Below are 22,733 nucleotides of genomic sequence, written 5' to 3'. Positions count from 1 at the left end.
GCTACACTTATAGCATTAGTAAGAATTATACAAAAAATACTCACTCATTAGTTATATAGCCCTGCGGTTACGAGCTGAGTGGAATTACCCAGCTCGTGACCATAAAAGTATTCATGAGAGTAACTGTTATAGTTTTTAATGACTTACACGAAATTTTACAACCTTTTACAGATTATTTATAAATATTACAAGAATTTTATGAGCAAAATCTTTTTAAATTAAGCATAAGAATCTCGTTATTAAATACTTTATCGCGATTATTTTCTCTTTCAGAATGTTGACCACCTAACATGCTAATTAATTTTGATTTTAATATTAAATATAATTTTCTTTATCTGAAATTTGTGAAGTTTCATATGCGTAATCTATATTCTTTCAGTTAATCACCAAACGTTTTTTGGACAAAACTTTATATCTAATCTGTTATTTCTATCAACTTAAGTCTGTATGGTATTGGTCAATTTGACTAACTTTGTAACCATCATAAAAATAAGGAAATAAATCTAAATTTTTCCACTTCTAGAAGAACTGCAAAATGCAACAGGAAATCATAAATGCTTATTCTAAATAGCTTAAATATTGTAACACTATATTTATTAATTTTTGTATTATTAACCTTTCACTAAAAGCATGCTGACACAAGTTCAAAATTACACAAACACATGCAGCTCACGATACCAAAGTGAACAGTGTAACGCACAAGCTGTTCGCATGTATATCCCATGAAGAATTATAATGAAAGAAAAATAATCTTACCTTATAACTTTCTATTTTTATAACTTTTACTTATATAAAAATAAATAGTAAAATTAAAGAAGAATTAAAACACTCGTAACTAAATATTAAACATATTTATTTTAAATAAAGTTTGTATATATATTTCTTTGCTGTAACATTATACTTTATTCTCCAGGTTATAAGTCAGTAATCAAAGTATAACGAAAATAAAGGTTGTAAGTGTAAAATAAAATATACATTTTTCATTTTTGATGACGAGAAACTCACTTGAAAAAGTGTATCTCAGAACGACTGGTATGGATGTTAACACCTTTACTGATAAGCAGAGAACAATGTTCAGACTTTCCTAGGTCATCTTCAGGTTAACAACTTATCAATAAGTATTAATACCCATGCCAGTCGTTCAGAGATATATACATCTTGATTAGTACTTATCAAAGATCAAAGTACTTATGGTCAGAGTTTACATTTCAACTTTTAACACCTATTTTATTGCTAGCAGATTATTTAAAAACTAGAAGAAACAAAGTTCCAAATAAATCTCCGAGAGTTTCTTCTTATCCTTTTAAACCTATTACCTACGTTTATTCTACTGTTATCGAATGAAATAGAAACCTGCCGAATATAAAGTAATGAATCACCATTCCTGCTTAGGTTTTACCTTACTTAAACACCATCAATATGAAATAAGCTGTACAATTTCCAGTACTTCCCTGCTGTGAAAATACAGTGTGGAAGGATTTAACAACTTGTTAATAGTATGACAGTTGTCTAATGTGTTACAAAATATTTATGTAGAAAGTTCAAACCTATCCAAAAAGTGGAATTATTCTATAGAAACTAATCGGCTACGAGAACACGTTAGGGTAGAATTTGTTGGCTCCTTTACATTAGAGTAGTTAGATGAAGAATTGTCTAAGGTACTGTATAAAAATAAAAGAAATTATTTATATGTACAAAGCTGTATCCGATCAAAAAAACCTGGATTTTAGTGGTAATATAGGTATTCTGTATTCTACTTTTTATTTTACAATACATGCACAGTAACCAATAAATGCATAATTTCAAACCTTTTGCAAGATATATATATAATATTTTCAATTTCTAATTCTGCTGGATCAATAATGCTAATAACATTATTTATTTCAGAATAATTTAAACTAATTAACACTTTTTAGATATTTTAAAATAGATTATTTTTATTATCCAAAAAGTATGTTTTTTATTATTGACACTTAAATATATTATTTTATTAAGTAAAATATTAAGTAATTTATTTAATAACATAGCAGATTGTTCGATGATTGTTCTTTTAGATAGGAAATAAATCTAAATTTAATTGAAGATTTATGTAGTTTGGGAATAGCATAAAGAAACAACAAATTTACATTAGAATTTGGTATCTTGGGATTGGTTAACAAGTTTAAAAAATTGTGTATTATTGATTTCTTTTATTACAATTAATTCATAAAACTTTTCACAAATTATGCCAATATTACAGTCAGCCTTGTCGATGAAAAATATAACATATTTCTCTTGCAATTCCTGAATCTAAATTTCAACTGATGAAACGATAAATCTGAATGGTAATTCTTTACTTTTATATGGGATAATTTTATTTGTATTTTTTTTAATATATACAAATTCCATTCCAGAAAACATCTAAACAGATAAGATGTAATATAGTTAAATTTTAAAATATATTAATCAATATTGTTTTCAATAGATTTTAGAATATTATTGTTAATACATTTTCCATTCCAGAAAATATCTAAACAGATAAGATGTAATATAGTTAAATTTTAAAATATATTAATCAATATTGTTTTCAATAGATTTTAGAATATTATTGTTAATACATTTTCCATTCCAGAAAATATCTAAACAGATAAGATGTAATATAGTTAAATTTTAAAATATATTAATCAATATTGTTTTCAATAGATTTTAGAATATTATTGTTAATACATTTTCCATTCCAGAAAATATCTAAACAGATAAGATGTAATATAGTTAAATTTTAAAATATATTAATCAATATTGTTTTCAATAGATTTTAGAATATTATTGTTAATACATTTTCCATTCCAGAAAATATCTAAACAGATAAGATGTAATATAGTTAAATTTTAAAATATATTAATCAATATTGTTTTCAATAGATTTTAGAATATTATTGTTAATACATTTTCCATTCCAGAAAATATCTAAACAGATAAGATGTAATATAGTTAAATTTTAAAATATATTAATCAATATTGTTTTCAATAGATTTTAGAATATTATTGTTCATACATATTCTTACTATTCTGTAGTTAGATCCTTGTAACTTGTCTTCTTTCTCTGAACGTTAAATAATAGTACTAGTGAGATGTATCAGGTGATTTGTACCTTGTCTTCTTTCTCTGAACGTTAAATAACAGTACTAGTAAGATGTATCAGGTGATTTGTACCTTGTCTTCTTTCTCTGAACGTTAAATAATAGTACTAGTGAGATGTATCAGGTGATTTGTACCTTGTCTTCTTTCTCTGAACGTTAAATAATAGTACTAGTGAGATGTATCAGGTGATTTGTACCTTGTCTTCTTTCTCTGAACGTTAAATAATAGTACTAGTAAGATGTATCAGGTGATTTGTACCTTGTCTTCTTTCTCTGAACGTTAAATAATAGTACTAGTAAGATGTGTCAGGTGATTTGTACCTTGTCTTCTTTCTCTGAACGTTAAATAATAGTACTAGTAAGATGTGTCAGGTGATTTGTACCTTGTCTTCTTTCTCTGAACGTTAAATAATAGCTTTAGTAAGATGTATAAAGTTATTTGTTGTTTGTATTCTTTTTCTAGAACATTCAATAATAGTTCTAGTAAGATGTATCAGGTGATTTGTAAAACTGGGTATGTTATATATAAAACTGTGTATGCTATATGTAAAACTTTGTATGTTATATATAAAACTGTGAATGTTATATGTAAAACTGTATGTTATATGTAAAACTGTGTATGTTATATATAAAACTGGGTATGTTATATATAAAACTGGGTATGTTATATATAGAACTGTGTATGTTATATGTAAAACTGTGTATGTTATATGTAAAACTGGGTACGTTATATATAAAACTTGTTATGTTATATGTAAAACTGGATATGTTATATATAAAACTGTGTATGTTATATGTAAAACTAGGTATGTTATATATAAAACTGGTTATGTTATATGTAAGACTGGATATGTTATATATAAAACTGTGTATGTTATATGCAAAACTGTGTATGTTATATTTCAGGCATTTCTAATGGATTTTCCGTTGGGCAAATCTTCGGATTTACAAAGCTAAAATCAGGAGCTCGATTACCCTCGGTAGACACAGCAGATAACCCAGTTTGGTGTTGCTACCTCGGTAGACACAGCAGATAGCCCAGTTTGGTGTTGCTACCTCGGTAGACACAGCAGATAACCCAGTTTGGTGTTGCTACCTCGGTAGACACAGCAGATAGCCCAGTTTGGTGTTGCTACCTCGGTAGACACAGCAGATAGCCCAGTTTGGTGTTGCTACCTCGGTAGACACAGCAGATAACCCAGTTTGGTGTTGCTACCTCGGTAGACACAGCAGATAGCCCAGTTTGGTGTTGCTACCTCGGTAGACACAGCAGATAACCCAGTTTGGTGTTGCTACCTCGGTAGACACAGCAGATAACCCAGTTTGGTGTTGCTACCTCGGCAGACACAGCAGATAACCCAGTTTGGTGTTGCTACCTCGGTAGACACAGCAGATAACCCAGTTTGGTGTTGCTACCTCGGTAGACACAGCAGATAACCCAGTTTGGTGTTGCTACCTCGGTAGACACAGGAGATAACCCAGTTTGGTGTTGCTACCTCGGTAGACACAGCAGATAACCCAGTTTGGTGTTGCTACCTCGGTAGACACAGCAGATAACCCAGTTTGGTGTTGCTACCTCGGTAGACACAGCAGATAACCCAGTTTGGTGTTGTTGTACTGAACACAAACACACACATTTCTTAATGAATTGCTTTGCAGTTTCACATTTGAAGTGAGAGTCCGTTAGAATAGATCCACTTGAGATACGTGTTAGTTTGAATTATCATGTGCCAAGCTACAGAAGGTGGAAAATCGATAAACTATCATTTCTGTTAATAACACATCACTTTTACTAGAATCTCTAACGTTTGACAATTTTGTGTTGTTATGTTATTGTGGTTGTTCCTTCAGTCCATAGAACTTTTTACGCCGAAAATACAGTATCACTAAAACAACTGATATAGGACTCCGAAAATACAATATCACTAAAATAACTGATATAGGACATATGGCTTATTACAAACCACTTTAGGCTTGAATTAAAACAAACGTCAATAAAATGTTTTAAAACAAAAGTTTCTTCAAACCTGAAAAAATCAAACACATAAAATGAATTGCTGTACTTACACTTTCTATTGAAATCAAGAAAGATAATTTACCTGTGTTGAACAGTTCCCAGCCTACTTTAAAACAAGTTACACAAACAGTAGTTGGCCCATTTAGGCCAGTACGCCCTGCAGTCGGTGATCAAGTTGAAATACGGTCATGTGCGAGTTCAACCAATCACAAATTATATTGAACTTTCTAACGATGATCTGTATTTTTTACGTGATCTGCTCGCGCTCTCAATAGTTTTCTAGTAGCTGCTTTCACCTTTTACAATATTTATTTCGGATAACAAAACTTCATACAATGAGACGTTTGTTTGCATTTATCCTCTTAGCTGTAGCTTTAAAAACAGGTAAGCAAATTTTGTTTTAAAAATATTTCAAATTATCATATTAGAAATAGTTGATAATATGATATAAAATACTTCATAATATCATATAAAAATATTCCGTAACATCACTTTATAAATATCTCAGTACATCAACTACAAATGTGATTCATGAAGATTAATCAAAGTTTTGTAGCAAAAATATTCTTAACATAACAAGTTAATAAACGTTGTTGGATACCAGTACGTATTTGTTTAGGTCTCTTAACATAACAAGTTAATCAGCCTTGTTGGATACCAGTATGTATTTGTCTAGGTCTCTTAACATAACAAGTTACTCAACGTTGTTGGATACCAGTATGTATTTGTCTAGGTCTCTTAACATAACAAGTTAATAAACGTTGTTGGATACCAGTACGTATTTGTCTAGGTCTCTTAACCTAACAAGTTAATCGACGTTGTTGGATACCAGTATGTATTTGTCTAGGTCTCTTAACATGACAAGTTAATCAACGTTGTTGAATACCAGTATGTATTTGTCTAGGTCTCTAAACATGACAAGTTAATCAGCGTTGTTGGATACCAGTATGTATTTGTCTAGGTCTCTTAACATAACAAGTTAATAAACGTTGTTGGATACCAGTATGTATTTGTCTAGGTCTCTTAACATGACAAGTTAATCAACGTTGTTGAATACCAGTATGCATTTGTCTAGGTCTCTAAACATGACAAGTTAATCAGCGTTGTTGGATACCAGTATGTATTTGTCTAGGTCTCTTAACATAACAAGTTAATAAACGTTGTTGGATACCAGTATGTATTTGTCTAGGTCTCTTAACATAACAAGTTAATAAACGTTGTTGAATACCAGTATGTATTTGTCTAGGTCTCTAAACATGACAAGTTAATCAGCGTTGTTGGATACCAGTATGTATTTGTCTAGGTCTCTTAACATAACAAGTTAATAAACGTTGTTGGATACCAGTATGTATTTGTCTAGGTCTCTTAACATAACAAGTTAATAAACGTTGTTGGATACCAGTATGTATTTGTCTAGGTCTCTTAACATAACAAGTTAATCAACGCTGTTGGATACCAGTATGTATTTGTCTAGGTCTCTTAACATAACAAGTTAATAAACGTTGTTGGATACCAGTATGTATTTGTCTAGGTCTCTTAACATAACAAGTTAATAAACGTTGTTGGATACCAGTATGTATTTGACTATAAACATTTACATTACCACGATAAATATAAATATCTTCTACAACTCACTATGAAATAAGTGTTCCGGTGCACAGGACAAGGAATAAAGTAAACAGGAAAACAAGGAGTAAAATTTCCACCATTATTTGATTTCTATAGTTCATATTGGTGTATATTAATACAAACGACCTCATAAACACCAAAAATACTGTTTTTATGTAATTAGAAACTAAATATTTTCATTTACATATTCGTCAAGAACGTTCAATAAAAATTGTAAAGTCAAGCCTTGAGTGTGATAAAGCAAAAACAACATTTTTCGTGTTATAAAGTCGTTTATTTCTAATATTATAATTTCCAAATGTTTCCCACAAAATAATGGGAATTTTAACACAAGTTAGTGTTGGAAAGTTACCAATCAATCAAACAAATAACTGCATTATTATTCCTCAGAAATGTGGAAGTCTAAAGACGCTAAAGGAAAGGTTGCTCCAAAATATTTGTCAACATTGTTAACGATGAAAAGTTTAGAAAAACGATCTTTATATAACACTTTTTAACTAACGTTGTGTATATTAACCATGATGAAGCTACAAGGCGAAACGTTGTTTGTTTTTTTATTATACTTATCCGGAGTTTAAAGGTCGTTTTTTCTAAACTTTTTATCAAAATGTACAAATCCTTCCAGTATGCAAAGTTTGAAAGACAACAAAACATCATTAACGGTTGTGTGTTTTTCTAATAGCTAAGACACAGCGGGCAATCTGCTCAGCCCAAAGAGTGGAATCGAACCCCTAATTTTAACGTTGTAAATCCGAAGACATACCGCCGTACTAGCGGGGGGCTAACGGTTGTGTGAAAAAGCAATTCTTACAAAATGATATCCTGGTAAAGGCTGGTAATGATGTTGGTAAATGTTGATCTTCCAAGGTTATGTAATGTCACCAGTTTAGTTGTTAAAACTTTACTGCCACATGTTATAACATTTAAACTTTCTCTAATAAGTAGGTTAAATATATTTCGTTAGGGATCAATAACCTCTAAGTGTGCAACTCGGCTGTTTTATAAAGGGTGTGGCTGTATAAAATCAGGAGACCGACATTACAAGCACGTATGTCTTGTATATTGGTCATGAATTAGGTCGGTGAAACTAAATCGACTAAACTATTTTTATGTATAATAACAGTTATTGTTTAATCCGATACACTGTATAAAATTTGAGTTTAGATTTCTATGTAAAGAATAATGAAACGTTTAATTATGTTCGTTTTGCTGGTAAAGTGCAACACACATTTGTGACTATAGAGGTAATTGTTATTACTACCATATGCCGAAATCATTAAATCATGTGACTACAGAGGTAATCGTTATTACTACCGTAAGCCCAAACCATTAAATCATATGACTATACATATAACTGTTATTACTACCAAAAGCTGAGTGTTACATCAAGTGACTATCATACTACAATGGAACTTTTGCTCATATGATACTAAAAACACTTTTTTATTTCGTAATGTGCAACCCCCAACTTCGCGAAATTTTTATCAGGTGCACATATAGATTTGCAATAGGGGTCACGATTTTCATTGTTTCTTCCGTTTCCCGTCATGGAGAACTTTATTTTTCTACATCCTCATGGTGCAGATATGACGCCATTAATATGTTACACACGGATAGAATGCACTAGCGTCATCTATAGAAATATAATAGCACTTTCTGTTGTATGTCCATCTTAGTACTTCGCGGGATGTACATGGTTTGTTTTGTTTTGAATTTCATGCAAAGCTACATGAGGACTATCTGCGCTAGACATCCGTAATTTAGCAGTGTAAGACTAGAGGGAAAAAAGCTAGTCATCGCCACCCACCACCAACTCTTGGTCTACTCTTTTACCAATGAATAGATGGGATTGATCTAACATTATAATAGCCCTACGGCTAAAAGGGCGAACATGTTTTGTGGGACGGGGATTCGAAACCTCGACCCTCAGGTTATGAGTCGAGTGCCTTAATCACCTGGCCATGCCGGGCCATAAATGTTCATTGATATTCGCCAAAACTGATACGCAGGTTCATGGGAAAATACACAAACATTTTCAATTGCATATTTAGCGGATACCCCAACTAGTACATATAATTATTATTTCTGCCAAAGCCTTCAAATAACACGATAAACATTGTTATGTTACTAACAGATTTGATTAGGTTACGTGACTTCGTAATTGTTACTATTTCTACAGAATATAGTGACTAAATTATTTAACTATTAGAAATTATGGTTATGTTTTTATACGTAGTTACCGTTAGTCACTTAGAACCAGTCCTAAGTAAGATAAACTAGCTTTTCTTTATTTAAGTGCATGGCAGAGCGCGTAAGGCGTGCGACTCGTAATCCGAGGGTCGCAGGCCCGCGTCGCGCTAAACATGCTCGCCCTCCCAGCCGTGGGGGTGTATAATGTGACGGTCAATCCCACTATTCGTTGGTAAAAGAGTAGCCCAAGACTTGGCGGTGGGTGGTAATGACTAGCTGCCTTCCCTCTATTCTTACACTGCTAAATTAGGGACGGCTAGCACAGATAGCCCTCCAGTAGCTTTATGCGAAATTCCAAAACAAACAAACTTTATTTAAGCAACTAAAAGACTTTATTTATTTTCAGTTATTTTTCCTTTCTTATCGAACAAAGTAGAATTTTATTTGATTGTGTCAACAACATTAAAATCGGTTCTAGTTCCTGTCGACAGAGATATGCCACGTGAACTAGACTCTATTAAAGTTTGTCACTTCTACTTAGTTAAATTAACAATTATTAAATAAGCTGACAAGTACTCCTGTTTCGTTAACAACTGACCCTACTTGAATTACTGTTTTATGGATGAATAAGTTTGGTATTATATTGTACAATGTCATTAAAATATTAGTATTACACATTAGTTAACTACTTAATTTGAAAGTGAATATTAAGAAAATATATTTTAGTCAAAATTACACATTTGTGATTTCGTAATACAAAGTCTATAATTTCTTACTAATTAAAAACTCAAATTACTGATATTGACAAGTTAGAATATAAAATAAAAACCTCTTATCATTTATATTTTCTGATATATTATTCTAAACCAACCTAGGTGACTCCACCCACCTCATTTCGCTCTTTGTCTTATGTATAACCAGTCGAAAGCTCAGAATATGTCCCACATTTCTCAGGCTCTGGAAAGTGTTTACGCGAGAAAACTTTTTATTTTTCATGGTAGAATCGAAGCTGAAAATTAAGAAGTTTTGGATTTCAATAAATCACATATGTTTAGATTCAAATATAGCTTACTTATTAAGCGTGATGAATTATAGTGGATTTCAATGGTATTTTGATATAGTAGTTTATGACTTTTTGCTGTTTCAAAATGCATATATAAAACCTACAAAACCATTTTGTTTTACTTGCTAAATTTGACAAGGCTTACCAAGTTACAGCAAGCGGCAAACGAGTAGACTTTGTAAGCACGGGAGATCAGTCCTCTATACTTGTCTATTTATTGTTCCATGTTCAAAGAAAAATAATTGAGATTTAAGAATTTATTTGTAAATAGTAATAATATATATGTGAAGTATTATACCCGAAGTGTAACTGCATTATACATAATACTGGTTCACTATAACAAACCTGTGACAGATCACTTTGGACAGACCAGTTTTATGCTATTGGATATGGTAACACGAGAGACCGTACGCCGCGTCATCGCAACTTTTGCAGTGTTAGTTAAACAGAGCCAATTGGCCAATAAATAAAAATAATCAATATATATAGATGTATAATGTCATGAGATTTATGCAATTTGAATTAAACATTTGTGATTTCGCGTTATAATCTGTAGTTATTCCAGAACGAAGAAGAACTTAATTTATATTTATTTTCTCATAATTTATGGTGATAACGAAGTCAGTTAAACAGAGCAAATCCACACATAAATAGAATAGTGAAAATAACAGTTAATATTTGTAGGTTTTTCTTTTGATAATTATCTAAAGGTTATAAAGATTCCTATGCGAAATTTTACAAGTTTTTGATGCATAAAAGTATTTTAATCTAAAACTGAAAATTAATTTGTGTCTTTGAAAAGGCACATGTACGAGGTAACCGTTACTTAAAACTATTTAAACCTGATAAAAACTTGTATGAAAGTCTTGTAATGTTTGCCGATAACCAGCAAATATTCTTAAAGATATACCTACAGTATTGAAAGTTATAACATGAAAACTATAACAAGCACAGAATGGTTAGATGTCTGTCCCTGGGACTCAGCTAGTAGTGAGATTTCATAGCCACGTCTCAACAGTAATATGTATTATATATGCAAAAACGGCTCGTTTGGGTTGAGAAAATATTTTACGTAGAAGAGTGAACAAGGTCGAAACGTTGTTCGCTCTTCTACGTAAAATATTTCTCAACCCAAACAACTGTTTTTGCATATATATTCTCTACAAGTGGGTTTTCTTAATAATATGTATTGTTTAAGATCACCGTTTGAAACTGTACAAGACCAAATATTTGATAGTTGGTTCCTTTCTACGTTAATTTGTATTGTTAAGTTCGCCGTTTGATCTTTAAGAAAGTCGGGCCTATTGTAAGAGGTTACTCTCTACACTAACATACGAGATGTGATCAAAAAGTCCTCAGACCACACTTTCATTCCGAAGAATAATGTACATACATCAGTATTGTATGTTATCACCTTCATACTAATCTCCTCCAGCTGACACACACTTGTTCCATCGTTCCTACCATTTTCAGAAGTAATACTGGAAGTCTTCAACTGTTATGTAACTATGTTCTACTTCCACATTATTATGGATGTCATCAAATATCTTTCATTTCAATTAATTTTGATTTTTGGGAACAGAACAAATCACAAGGGGCAAGATCGGGAAAATACAGGGATGTGTGGTATCAAAGGAATGTTTCTTTTTATCAAGATCGGGAAAATACAGGATGTGTGGTATCACTGAAATGTTTCTTTTTATCAAGATCGGGAAAATACAGGGATGTTTGGTATCAAAGGAATGTTTCTTTCTGCCAAAAATACTTTAACAGCCACAGCAGTTCGTGTTGTTATAATGAAGAAACCAGTAACCATTCTCCCACAGCTTACGGCGGTTTCTTCTAACTTTCTCCCTCAAGCTAATTGCGACCTTTTTATAAAAGACATGGTTAACTGTTTGGCCATGAGGAACGACTTCATGATGAATACCTCCAACATTAAAAAACATGATCAACATTGTGTTCATATTTAATCGAGACTGCAGTGTTCTTTTCGGACGTGGTGGTGATGGAGACTTCCACTGGGATGGCTATATACCTGTGACTTATCACTAGTAATAATGACGTTGACGAAACTAGGATCAATTTCTAGCCTCCTTTCAGATTCTCGCACACTTGACGGTGAAATGTTTGGTCGTCCGTCAACAGGATGTGCTAGCCGTCCCTAATTTAGCAGTGTAAGACTAGAGGGAAGGCAGCTAGTCATCACCACCCACCACCAACTCTTGGGCTACTCTTGTACCAACGAATAGTTGCCAGGCCCAAATAATAATAAAAATATAAATGATATAAAATTATATATTCAAACATCTAAGAACGCTCTCTACATTCCGTCACTTAGTAACACAACCTCTTTCAAACATGTGGTCAGCTTCCGGTCAGTTATCTCTTCCTTTCTTTGTGAACCTGAGGATGACCGTTGTTCGCTCCTCTACGTAAAAAATTTTCTCAACCCAAACCGTTCTAACATATATATTTTTCTCTACAAGTGGGTTTTCTCGACATCACTGATAACGTTAGTTATTGTTCTGTTGTTTCCTGTTAACACTAAAAGATAAATACTTTACTCGCTTCTAATGCAACATTTCACTGACTTGTACTGATGTACTTATATTTACATATTAATAGAAATTACTAAGTTATTGATGTTATCATCATTTTAAACTTTCTAGGATTTATTTATTTAATTGAACTTAATGTCGTCCGCCATCTGGCTAACATCTAAATTAAAACATTGAAAATATAGTTCAGAACAGGGGTCACCAAACTACGGCCCTCGAGGTCATTTTGTCCGGCCCGCCAGCAGCTAGCCGCTTGGAAATAAAAAGTGACATTTCATCAAATGTCCGACTGTCACAACAAAATAAATCACACCGATAGTCGCTTTATGCTGGCAAACAAAAGACGTTATGATAGAAAGAAACAAGGCTCACACGTGCATTTTTAACCAATAGGAAAATTCTTCTTTCACCCTTGCTGCCCGTTTATCCATATCGAGGCATGTATCTATGAAAGCATTAGGATTTTGAAAACAAGTACAGACTTAACCCTCGTCCTATCAACTCATCTTGTAAATTCAGTGGCCTGGGGTTACCGCTTCAGCAAGCTTATATCTCTTAGTAGTCGGGTTATGCGCTTTTCGTAACTCGTTCTTAGGTAAGTGTCGTGGCAAACGTACGTTTCAATATATTTTGTTTGTGCATTCTTGGACCAGTACAATACTTTTCTCACAGCGATCTGTGTTTTTCATTTTCAGATCCTGTTTTTCTTCACCCATCGTTATGACTGCTTTTAAAAGAAGAAAAGTGGACTCTGAGTTTCGTGCTTTCAATGAAGAATGGGGAGAAAAGTACTTCTTTGTGGAAACCAGAAAGATACTTGTGTGATATGCACCGAAAGTGTTGCCGTTTTGAAAGAATACAATCATCGGCGTCACTCTGAAACAAAACATCTATCAACATATTTGAAATTTTCAGAAAAGTTCCGTTCTGAGAAATTTGAATCCATAAAACGTGTTTTTGAATCTCAAAAGAATCTCTTCACGAGAAAGTTTGCTGAAAATGAATCTGTCACTCGTACAAGTTACAAAATAGTGCATAGGATGGCAGAGCGAGGAAAACCTTTTACTGACGGCAACTTCATCAAAGAGTGTATGATGGAAGCAGCAAATGAACTTTGTCCTGAAAAAGCCAATTTCTTTGAAAGTATTAGCCTTTCAGCAACTTTAGTTGTACGGAGAGCAGAAGAACTTGAAGATAACATCACATTACAGATACGCCAAAAAGCTAGAAACTTCCTGTGGTATTCTCTAGCACTGGATGATTCTACTGATCTCTCGAGTACGTCACAACTTCTCGTGTTCATTCGTGGAGTTAATTTGGACTTTCGGATCACGGAAAAGTTAGCATCAGTTTGCAGTATGCACAGAAGAACAGCTGGAGAAGACATTTTCATGGAAGTGCATAACACTTTGCAAGACTATAACCTTCAATGGAATCAGCTTAGAGGTGTAACAGTTGATGGAGGAAAAACATAACTGGAGTAAAAAAGGGTCTAGTGGGGCTGATCAGGAAACAGTTGGAAGATCTTCAACTCCCAAGCGCTCTGTTCATACACTGCATCATACATCAGCAAGCACTCTGTGGAAAAGACTTAGATATTTCTTGTGTACTGAAACCAGCCATTTCTGCAGTGAACTTCATTCGGGATCGTGCACTTAATCATCACCAGTTCAAGGCGTTTCTTGAAGAAATTGATTCGAATTTCTGTGACTTGTCTTATCACACGGCGGTAAGGTGGCTCAGCTGCGGTAAAGTCTTGTCTCGTTTTTATAAGCTGAGAAGAGAAATAGATATATTTCTTATCGACAAATAAGAGCCGATCCACTCCTGTTGGATCCAACCTGATTGTCAAAGTTGTCATTTTTAGTTGACATCACATCCCACAGAAATGAATTGAACTTGAAACTTCAGGGGAAGAATAAGCGTGTCTGTGATCTCTATAGAATTATTAAAAGATTTCGGAGAAAGCTGTCATTGTTTGAAGCACATTTGGAAGGAGGAAACCTCTCTCATTTTAAGTGTTTCAGTGAGTTTATGCTGTAATCACAGAAGATGTCAACCTGGAGTTTCAGAGAAAGATTATTGGTAATTTAAATAAGTATTTTAAGAGAGATTTTCGGATCTCAACAGAATCGAAAGTGACATTGTCCTTTTTCAGAATCCTTTTAATTGTGTCATTGATGACGTGCCAGTGGAACTTCAGCTGGAGGTCATCGATTTGCAAGGAAATGACTTGTTGAAATCAAAACACAGAGAGGGGCAACTTATTGAATTTTACAGCTGCACACCTGAAGATGATTTTCCAAAGCTTAAGCAGTTCACATCTGGAATGGCATCAGTGTTCGGAACAACTTATGTCTGTGAAGAAGCATTTTCAAAAATGAAGTATGTGAAGTCGGTACATCGATCAAGGTTGACTGATGAACATTTGAAAGCAATTCTAATGATTGGATGCAGCAATTCAAAACCGAACATTGAAGATATTTTGAAAGCCAAATGCCAGTTTCATAAATCTCACTAACTTTTTTGCGGCTTAGTGAAATTCATATATGTACTCATTATGTGCGATGTGACATTTGCATTTGCTAATGTCACCTTCTTTGATAACCTTTTGTTAAATAAAAATGTTGGTTGTATTTCTGTTTGTTTTTTATTATATGTATGTATTGCATGCTACTCCCACATGGCTAATGTGGCATTCTAAACTTAGTGTTAAGTCTTTTACAGAGAGCTTTCGTTCTAGCTTATGAGTATTGAACATAATGATCATGTGTCCCCGCTTCTCATTCCCCAAGTAATCTGGCCCCCCCGTGAAAAAAGTTTGGTGACTCCTGGTTTAGAACAATACTATGGTGCAAAATTAGTTACGTTTAGTGTTTCAGATATTGCACTAGTCTCTAAACGAAATACGTTTATCTATAAATACAAATATTCTGTGCAAACAAATCTCACGGTAATTTGGTAATGGCGTGCTAGTGTTCAATCAGTATCTTTACTATTGTAATACCGTATTACATTGTACAGTTGTATTTTACCGTTATTTGTATATACGTTGAACTAGTGTCTTTTCCGTTTTTGTTTCTTTTTCTATAGTGTACATTTACGTATTACCAGGTGACGTGCTTTGATTTATTGTCTTTCTAGTCGGGTATTACGCTGTTCAAGATTATTTACTTAAAATAAAATGTATAAAGTTTGAACATATTTTTTGCTTCCACAGCTAATGGTCAATGTCACGAAGCCAATGGTTTTTTTCCCCACCAACAGCAGTGTGACAGCTACTTTATCTGTAGGAACGGTACTCTGACAGAAGGACTATGTCCAGACGGCTTGGCCTTCAATGCTCGCGATTCGTACCTTTCTCCACGTTGTGACTCCATACGAGACGTAGACTGCAGCGATAGGCCGCAACTTCGTAAGTGTGGATTTTACAAAAAAAATATATAACAGATAATAAACTCAATGTAATATATTATATATTAACAAAGACAAGATGTACAAAAATTATTACTTGTTTACAATCAAGTATATACAAAACTTTTTATAACTTAATTTTGTAATTAGTTTCAAATGGAATATATAGAAATATCTTTTTTTTCCCAAATAAAAAGTAGAATATACAAAAACATTTACAGCCTTCCTATATTTAGTTCAATGCTAGAAATATTAAACTTTTGTTTATTCTATTTTTTTGATAAGGTAAATAAAATGATAATATAGACTTTTCCTCAAGTTTTATATAAACCATCGCAAGGAGATCGTTATCTGTGAACTATCTCACGTTGTTCTTCATCATCTGTAAACTACCTCTACGAGTTACTGTGAACTATTTCTAGGAAGTATTCGTTATCTGTAACCTATCTCAATGAGTTCTCTTTTCTTTAAGTAGATGAATTTATTAAGTTTGGTTTGATCTTTAAAGTCGATGTTGTTTTATTCGGATTATCAACCACAGCATTAATAAAACAAATACCTTCTCTAGAACAACCCCAACCCACAGATCGGTGTCCACGTCGCTGGGGCGAGTATCCTCATGAGAGTGACTGCACGCGCTTTTTTGAAGTGTGTGGATGGAAAAGCCTTTGAGTTCCCTTGTCCAGAAGGTCTAGCCTACAGTTACGAGAAAGGATATTGTGATTGGCCTGACCAGGTTCATGGTTGTGATAGTGAAGGTAACATAAGAAACCCACCTTCAATGCCAAGACTTATCACAATTTAGACTGGCACATTCTTATATTCCACATTGAACATTATTCGCATGGGTGTTAAAATTATAATGTGTAATATAATCTGAATTTTATTTTGAACATTAAACTGAATATTTTTAGTATGCATATAGGGAAAGACAGATGGCGTGATACTTTAAAGGTTAAATGATACGACATGAAGTTAAAATGGAACAAATAAAATGAATGAAAATGGTCGTGATGATTGGTGCCGGTAACCACAGTTTAATAAAGAGTTAAAGTGTGTTTAAGGGAAGAAAATACGTAAGAGAAAAATTAATTTAAAAAAGGGAAAATAAAGAGAAACTTCAATTATAGTAAAATAAATAATACATGATGAACAGGATCAAGAGATCCAACAACATAGATATTGTTAAATAATACACCATTTGTAAACACGAAACTTAGTATTGAATTTACCATTCATAAAGTATAAATATTTAAAGAATTGCACGAATTTGATAGTTTATTGTTCTTATGTTTCGTTTTTAATTTTTTAAATACAGTTTGATTGTTGATGACCCACCAGAGGTCTATAGTTTCATATGATTTGTATTTGACGTTAAGTGAGTGTTTGTCGTTTGTTTTTACTACGTACGTTCAATCTCCATTTAATATTTAGAATTGATAATGAAACTTATTCAAGAATGTTAAGTTTCCTATGTATAAAATATAGAACTGACAATGTAGGCTAACCGAACTTATGAAGAAGCTTAATATGATTAATTACATTTTCGAAACAGTCTAAAGATGATCAAATTTGTACAATACTTTTCTCGATGTATATTAAAAGCTTTATAAATTAAAAGAAATGCACTCTTACGTTTATGGTATCTTAACTCTTTTGTTATATTATAGTGAATTTTCTGATCATAAAATCTTAATATGATTCTTGAACTTCAGACATTTTCCTTTAGTTAAGGAAGTTTACAGTAAGAGCAAAATGCACGTTTATATATAAAACAACGAATTTTAAGTCGTTTTCGAACATTTGGTGACCAAAGTCGGCTTGTTTATAGCCTTCCTTTTGTTGTTTTTTGAGTATATTAATTTCGATGGTAAATTCTTGTGTTTTAAAGCCATAAAATAAGTACACTAGGCTAAAGTTATTAACTTTGTAATTATAATTAATCACATTTGTTTCCAATTCACTAAGAATATAAAGATATTGCTAAAAAACTCTAAAATATAAAAAGCTACTGCTAAATTTCTCGCTCTTTTGTTTTGTGTGACTTCAGCCATTGTTGGCTTCACTTGCCCTGTCTCCACTTATGATGAAATCCAAAACTATGGAAACCCAAAATATCCTGACCCACACGACTGCAGAAGATACTTTGTCTGTGTTTCGACCTACGATGACCCAACGAGAGCAAAGATATTACCTCGTTTGCAAACATGTGAATATGGTCAAGTGTTTAATGAAGTGACCTTGAAGTGTGACTACTCTGTCAATGTTCCCGGCTGGTGAGTTTTGTGTTTTGTTGTTGAAAATAACATTAGCTTGTCCCCTTTACAAAGTTATTGATATTGTGAAATAGTTAGCAGAGATTAATCTATAGTTATCTGTGCATGTGAACATCAGAGGAAGACTAGAGTTAATGAACATGATAAATAACAAACAACATTAAAATGAGCACACAATTAAAACGTTTTTCATTAAGGACAATCAGTGGCCTCCAAAAAGTCGACCTTCGTTTAAAATGTTTTTAATTGTGTATCCATATTAATATTGAATGTTATATGAATCATGTACAATTGCCACTAAACAATGTTTAATTAATTATATGATCTTTTCATATTCTTTACAAACCAAACTCCAAACTGAAGGCTGGATTAACTTTATGATTGTTTCAGAGCGTTATCTTTGGACACTGCAATCCTTATTTCTCAATCTTTAATGATGGTTTTACACTGTTAAAAAATATACCATAAAATTTACTGTAAAATATTTACAGCCATTTCCTTTATATGTAAAACTCATAGATAATTTATTTTTCCATTACACATTTTACTTTGAATAGTATATTATCTTAAGACACACAGTAATGTGTCACACAGCTAAAACAACCTGATACAGGATGCTGTGTGCTGTTAAGAGGAGTGATAATTTAACAGTTCCTACCTTCTGTAGAATGAACTGTGGTAGCCCAAACATTCTTCATGGATGTCTTCAACTAGACTCTTACTTCACGTATCAAATTCCAAACAATTCATTAAAACATTCCTGAGATATACTCAATTTTGCTTGAGTTTTTTCCCTTTTCTAAAAATTTGAACCAAAACTACAGAAACTTTTTCATAGAAAAGCATACTTAACTCTTATGGATTTTTATCAATCTTGGTACACTGATAGAGTAAACCTACAGTCATGAATCTCATTTGGTGTTAATATAAGCCACATGTGCAAAGTTATTCAAAGAAATCCTCTACAATTTGGCTAAAGTTTTGAGAATGCTTATGAAAAAAAATCATGTTAGCTATCTGGCTAATATTTTTACTACAGCTTTAGGTAGACTATCTATTTTGTTCATGTTAGCTATCTGGCTAATATTTTTACTACAGCTTTAGGTAGGCCATGTATTTTGTTCATGTTAGCTATCTGGCTAATATTTTTACTACAGCTTTAGGTAGGCCATGTATTTTGTTCATGTTAGCTATCTGGCTAATATTTTTACTACAGCTTTAGGTAGGCCATGTATTTTGTTCATGTTAGCTATCTGGCTAATATTTTACTACAGCTTTAGGTATGCCATGTATTTTGTTCATCTTAGCTATCTGGCTAATATTTTACTACAGCTTTAGGTAGGCCATGTATTTTGTTCAAGTTAGCTATCTGGCTAATATTTTTACTACAGCTTTAGGTAGGCCATGTATTTTGTTCATGTTAGCTATCTGGCTAATATTTTTACTACAGCTTTAGGTAGGCCATGTATTTTGTTCAAGTTAGCTATCTGGCTAATATTTTTACTACAGCTTTAGGTAGGCCATGTATTTTGTTCATGTTAGCTATCTGGCTAATATTTTTACTACAGCTTTAGGTAGACTATCTATTTTGGTCAAGTTAGCTATCTGGCTAATATTTTTACTACAGCTTTAGGTAGGCGATGTATTTTGTTTAAGTTAGCTATCTGGCTAATATTTTTACTACAGCTTTAGGTAGGCCATGTATTTTGTTCAAGTTAGCTATCTGACTAATATTTTTACTACAGCTTTAGGTAGGCCATGTATTTTGTTCATGTTAGCTATCTGGCTAATATTTTTACTACAGCTTTAGGTAGGCCATGTATTTTGTTCATGTTAGCTATCTGGCTAATATTTTTACTACAGCTTTAGGTAGGCCATGTATTTTGTTCAAGTTAGCTATCTGGCTAATATTTTACTACAGCTTTAGGTAGGCCATGTATTTTGTTCATGTTAGCTATCTGGCTTATATATTTACTACAGCTTTAGGTAGACTATCTATTTTGGTCAAGTTAGCTATCTGGCTAATATTTTTACTACAGCTTTAGGTAGGAGATGTATTTTGTTCAAGTTAGCTATCTGGCTAATATTTTTACTACAGCTTTAGGTAGGCCATGTATTTTGTTCAAGTTAGCTATCTGAATAATATTTTTACTACAGCTTTAGGTAGGCCATGTATTTTGTTCAAGTTAGCTATCTGACTAATATTTTTACTACAGCTTTAGGTAGGCCATGTATTTTGTTCATGTTAGCTATCTGACTAATATTTTTACTACAGTTTTAGGTAGGCCATCTATTTTGTTCAAGTTAGTTATCTAGCTAATATTTTTACTACAGCTTTAGGTAGGCCATGTATTTTGTTCAAGTTAGCTATCTGAATAATATTTTTACTACAGCTTTAGGTAGGCCATGTATTTTGTTCATGTTAGCTATCTGAATAATATTTTTACTACAGCTTTAGGTAGGCCATGTATTTTGTTCATGTTAGCTATCTGGCTAATATTTTTACTACAGCTTTAGGTATGCCATGTATTTTGTTCATGTTAGCTATCTGGCTAATATTTTTACTACAGCTTTAGGTAGGCCATGTATTTTGTTCATGTTAGCTATCTGGCTAATATTTTTACTACAGCTTTAGGTAGACTATCTATTTTGGTCAAGTTAGCTATCTGGCTAATATTTTTACTACAGCTTTAGGTAGGCCATGTATTTTGTTCAAGTTAGCTATCTGACTAATATTTTTACTACAGCTTTAGGTAGGCCATGTATTTTGTTCAAGTTAGCTATCTGACTAATATTTTTACTACAGCTTTAGGTAGGCCATGTATTTTGTTCATGTTAGCTATCTGACTAATATTTTTACTACAGCTTTAGGTAGGCCATGTATTTTGTTCAAGTTAGCTATCTGGCTAATATTTTTACTACAGCTTTAGGTAGGCCATGTATTTTGTTCATGTTAGCCATCTGGCTAATATTTTTACTACAGCTCTAGGTATGCCATGTATTTTGTTCATCATAGCTATCTGGCTAATATTTTTACTACAGCTTTAGGTAGGCCATGTATTTTGTTCAAGTTAGCTATCTGGCTAATATTTTTACTACAGCTTTAGGTAGGCCATGTATTTTGGTCAAGTTAGCTATCTGGCTAATATTTTTACTACAGCTTTAGGTAGGCCATGTATTTTGGTCAAGTTAGCTATCTGGCTAATATTTTTACTACAGCTTTAGGTAGGCCATGTATTTTGTTCAAGTTAGTTTTCTAGCTAATATTTTTACTACAGCTTTAGGTAGGCCATGTATTTTGTTCAAGTTAGCTATCTGAATAATATTTTTACTACAGCTTTAGGTAGGCCATGTATTTTGTTCAAGTTAGCTATCTGAATAATATTTTTACTACAGCTTTAGGTAGGCCATGTATTTTGTTCAAGTTAGCTATCTGGCTAATATTTTTACTACAGCTTTAGGTATGCCATGTATTTTGTTCATGTTAGTTATCTGGCTAATATTTTTACTACAGCTTTAGGTAGACTATCTATTTTGTTCATGTTAGTTATCTGGCTAATATTTTTACTACAGCTTTAGGTAGACTATCTATTTTGGTCAAGTTAGCTATCTGGCTAATATTTTTACTACAGCTTTAGGTAGGCCATGTATTTTGTTCATGTTAGCTATCTGACTAATATTTTTACTACAGCTTTAGGTAGGCCATGTATTTTGTTCATGTTAGCTATCTGACTAATATTTTTACTACAGCTTTAGGTAGGCCATGTATTTTGTTCATGTTAGCTATCTGACTAATATTTTTACTACAGCTTTAGGTAGGCCATGTATTTTGTTCAAGTTAGTTATCTAGCTAATATTTTTACTACAGCTTTAGGTAGGCCATGTATTTTGTTCATGTTAGCTATCTGGCTAATATTTTTACTACAGCTTTAGGTAGGCCATGTATTTTGTTCATGTTAGCTATCTGGCTAATATTTTTACTACAGCTTTAGGTAGGCCATGTATTTTGTTCAAGTTAGCTATCTGGCTAATATTTTTACTACAGCTTTAGGTAGGCCATGTATTTTGTTCAAGTTAGCTATCTGGCTAATATTTTTACTACAGCTTTAGGTAGGCCATGTATTTTGGTCAAGTTAGCTATCTGGCTAATATTTTTACTACAGCTTTAGGTAGGCCATGTATTTTGTTCAAGTTAGCTATCTGACTAATATTTTTACTACAGCTTTAGGTAGGCCATGTATTTTGTTCATGTTAGCTATCTGACTAATATTTTTACTACAGCTTTAGGTAGGCCATGTATTTTGTTCAAGTTAGCTATCTGGCTAATATTTTTACTACAGCTTTAGGTAGGCCATGTATTTTGTTCAAGTTAGCTATCTGGCTAATATTTTTACTACAGCTTTAGGTAGGCCATGTATTTTGTCCATGTTAGCTATCTGACTAATATTTTTACTACAGCTTTAGG

General features: G+C 32.7%; 1 pseudogene across 1 annotated transcript; it reads left to right on the top strand.

Annotated features, from left to right (window-relative positions):
- The first annotated feature begins 5,281 nt into the window (after positions 1–5,281).
- LOC143228460 (protein obstructor-E-like) lies at positions 5,282–18,272 on the top strand (annotated as a pseudogene). The gene is made up of 4 exons (XR_013015335.1): positions 5,282–5,519; positions 15,799–15,993; positions 16,561–16,750; positions 18,043–18,272. The product of XR_013015335.1 is annotated as a protein obstructor-E-like (transcript).
- The last annotated feature ends 4,461 nt before the right edge of the window (positions 18,273–22,733 follow it).

Source organism: Tachypleus tridentatus, chromosome 10 (genome assembly GCF_004210375.1).
Source record: "Tachypleus tridentatus isolate NWPU-2018 chromosome 10, ASM421037v1, whole genome shotgun sequence".
Taxonomy (NCBI): domain Eukaryota; kingdom Metazoa; phylum Arthropoda; class Merostomata; order Xiphosura; family Limulidae; genus Tachypleus; species Tachypleus tridentatus.
Note: the sequence above shows the minus strand (reverse complement) of the source record. Positions and strands in the feature narration are given on the sequence as shown.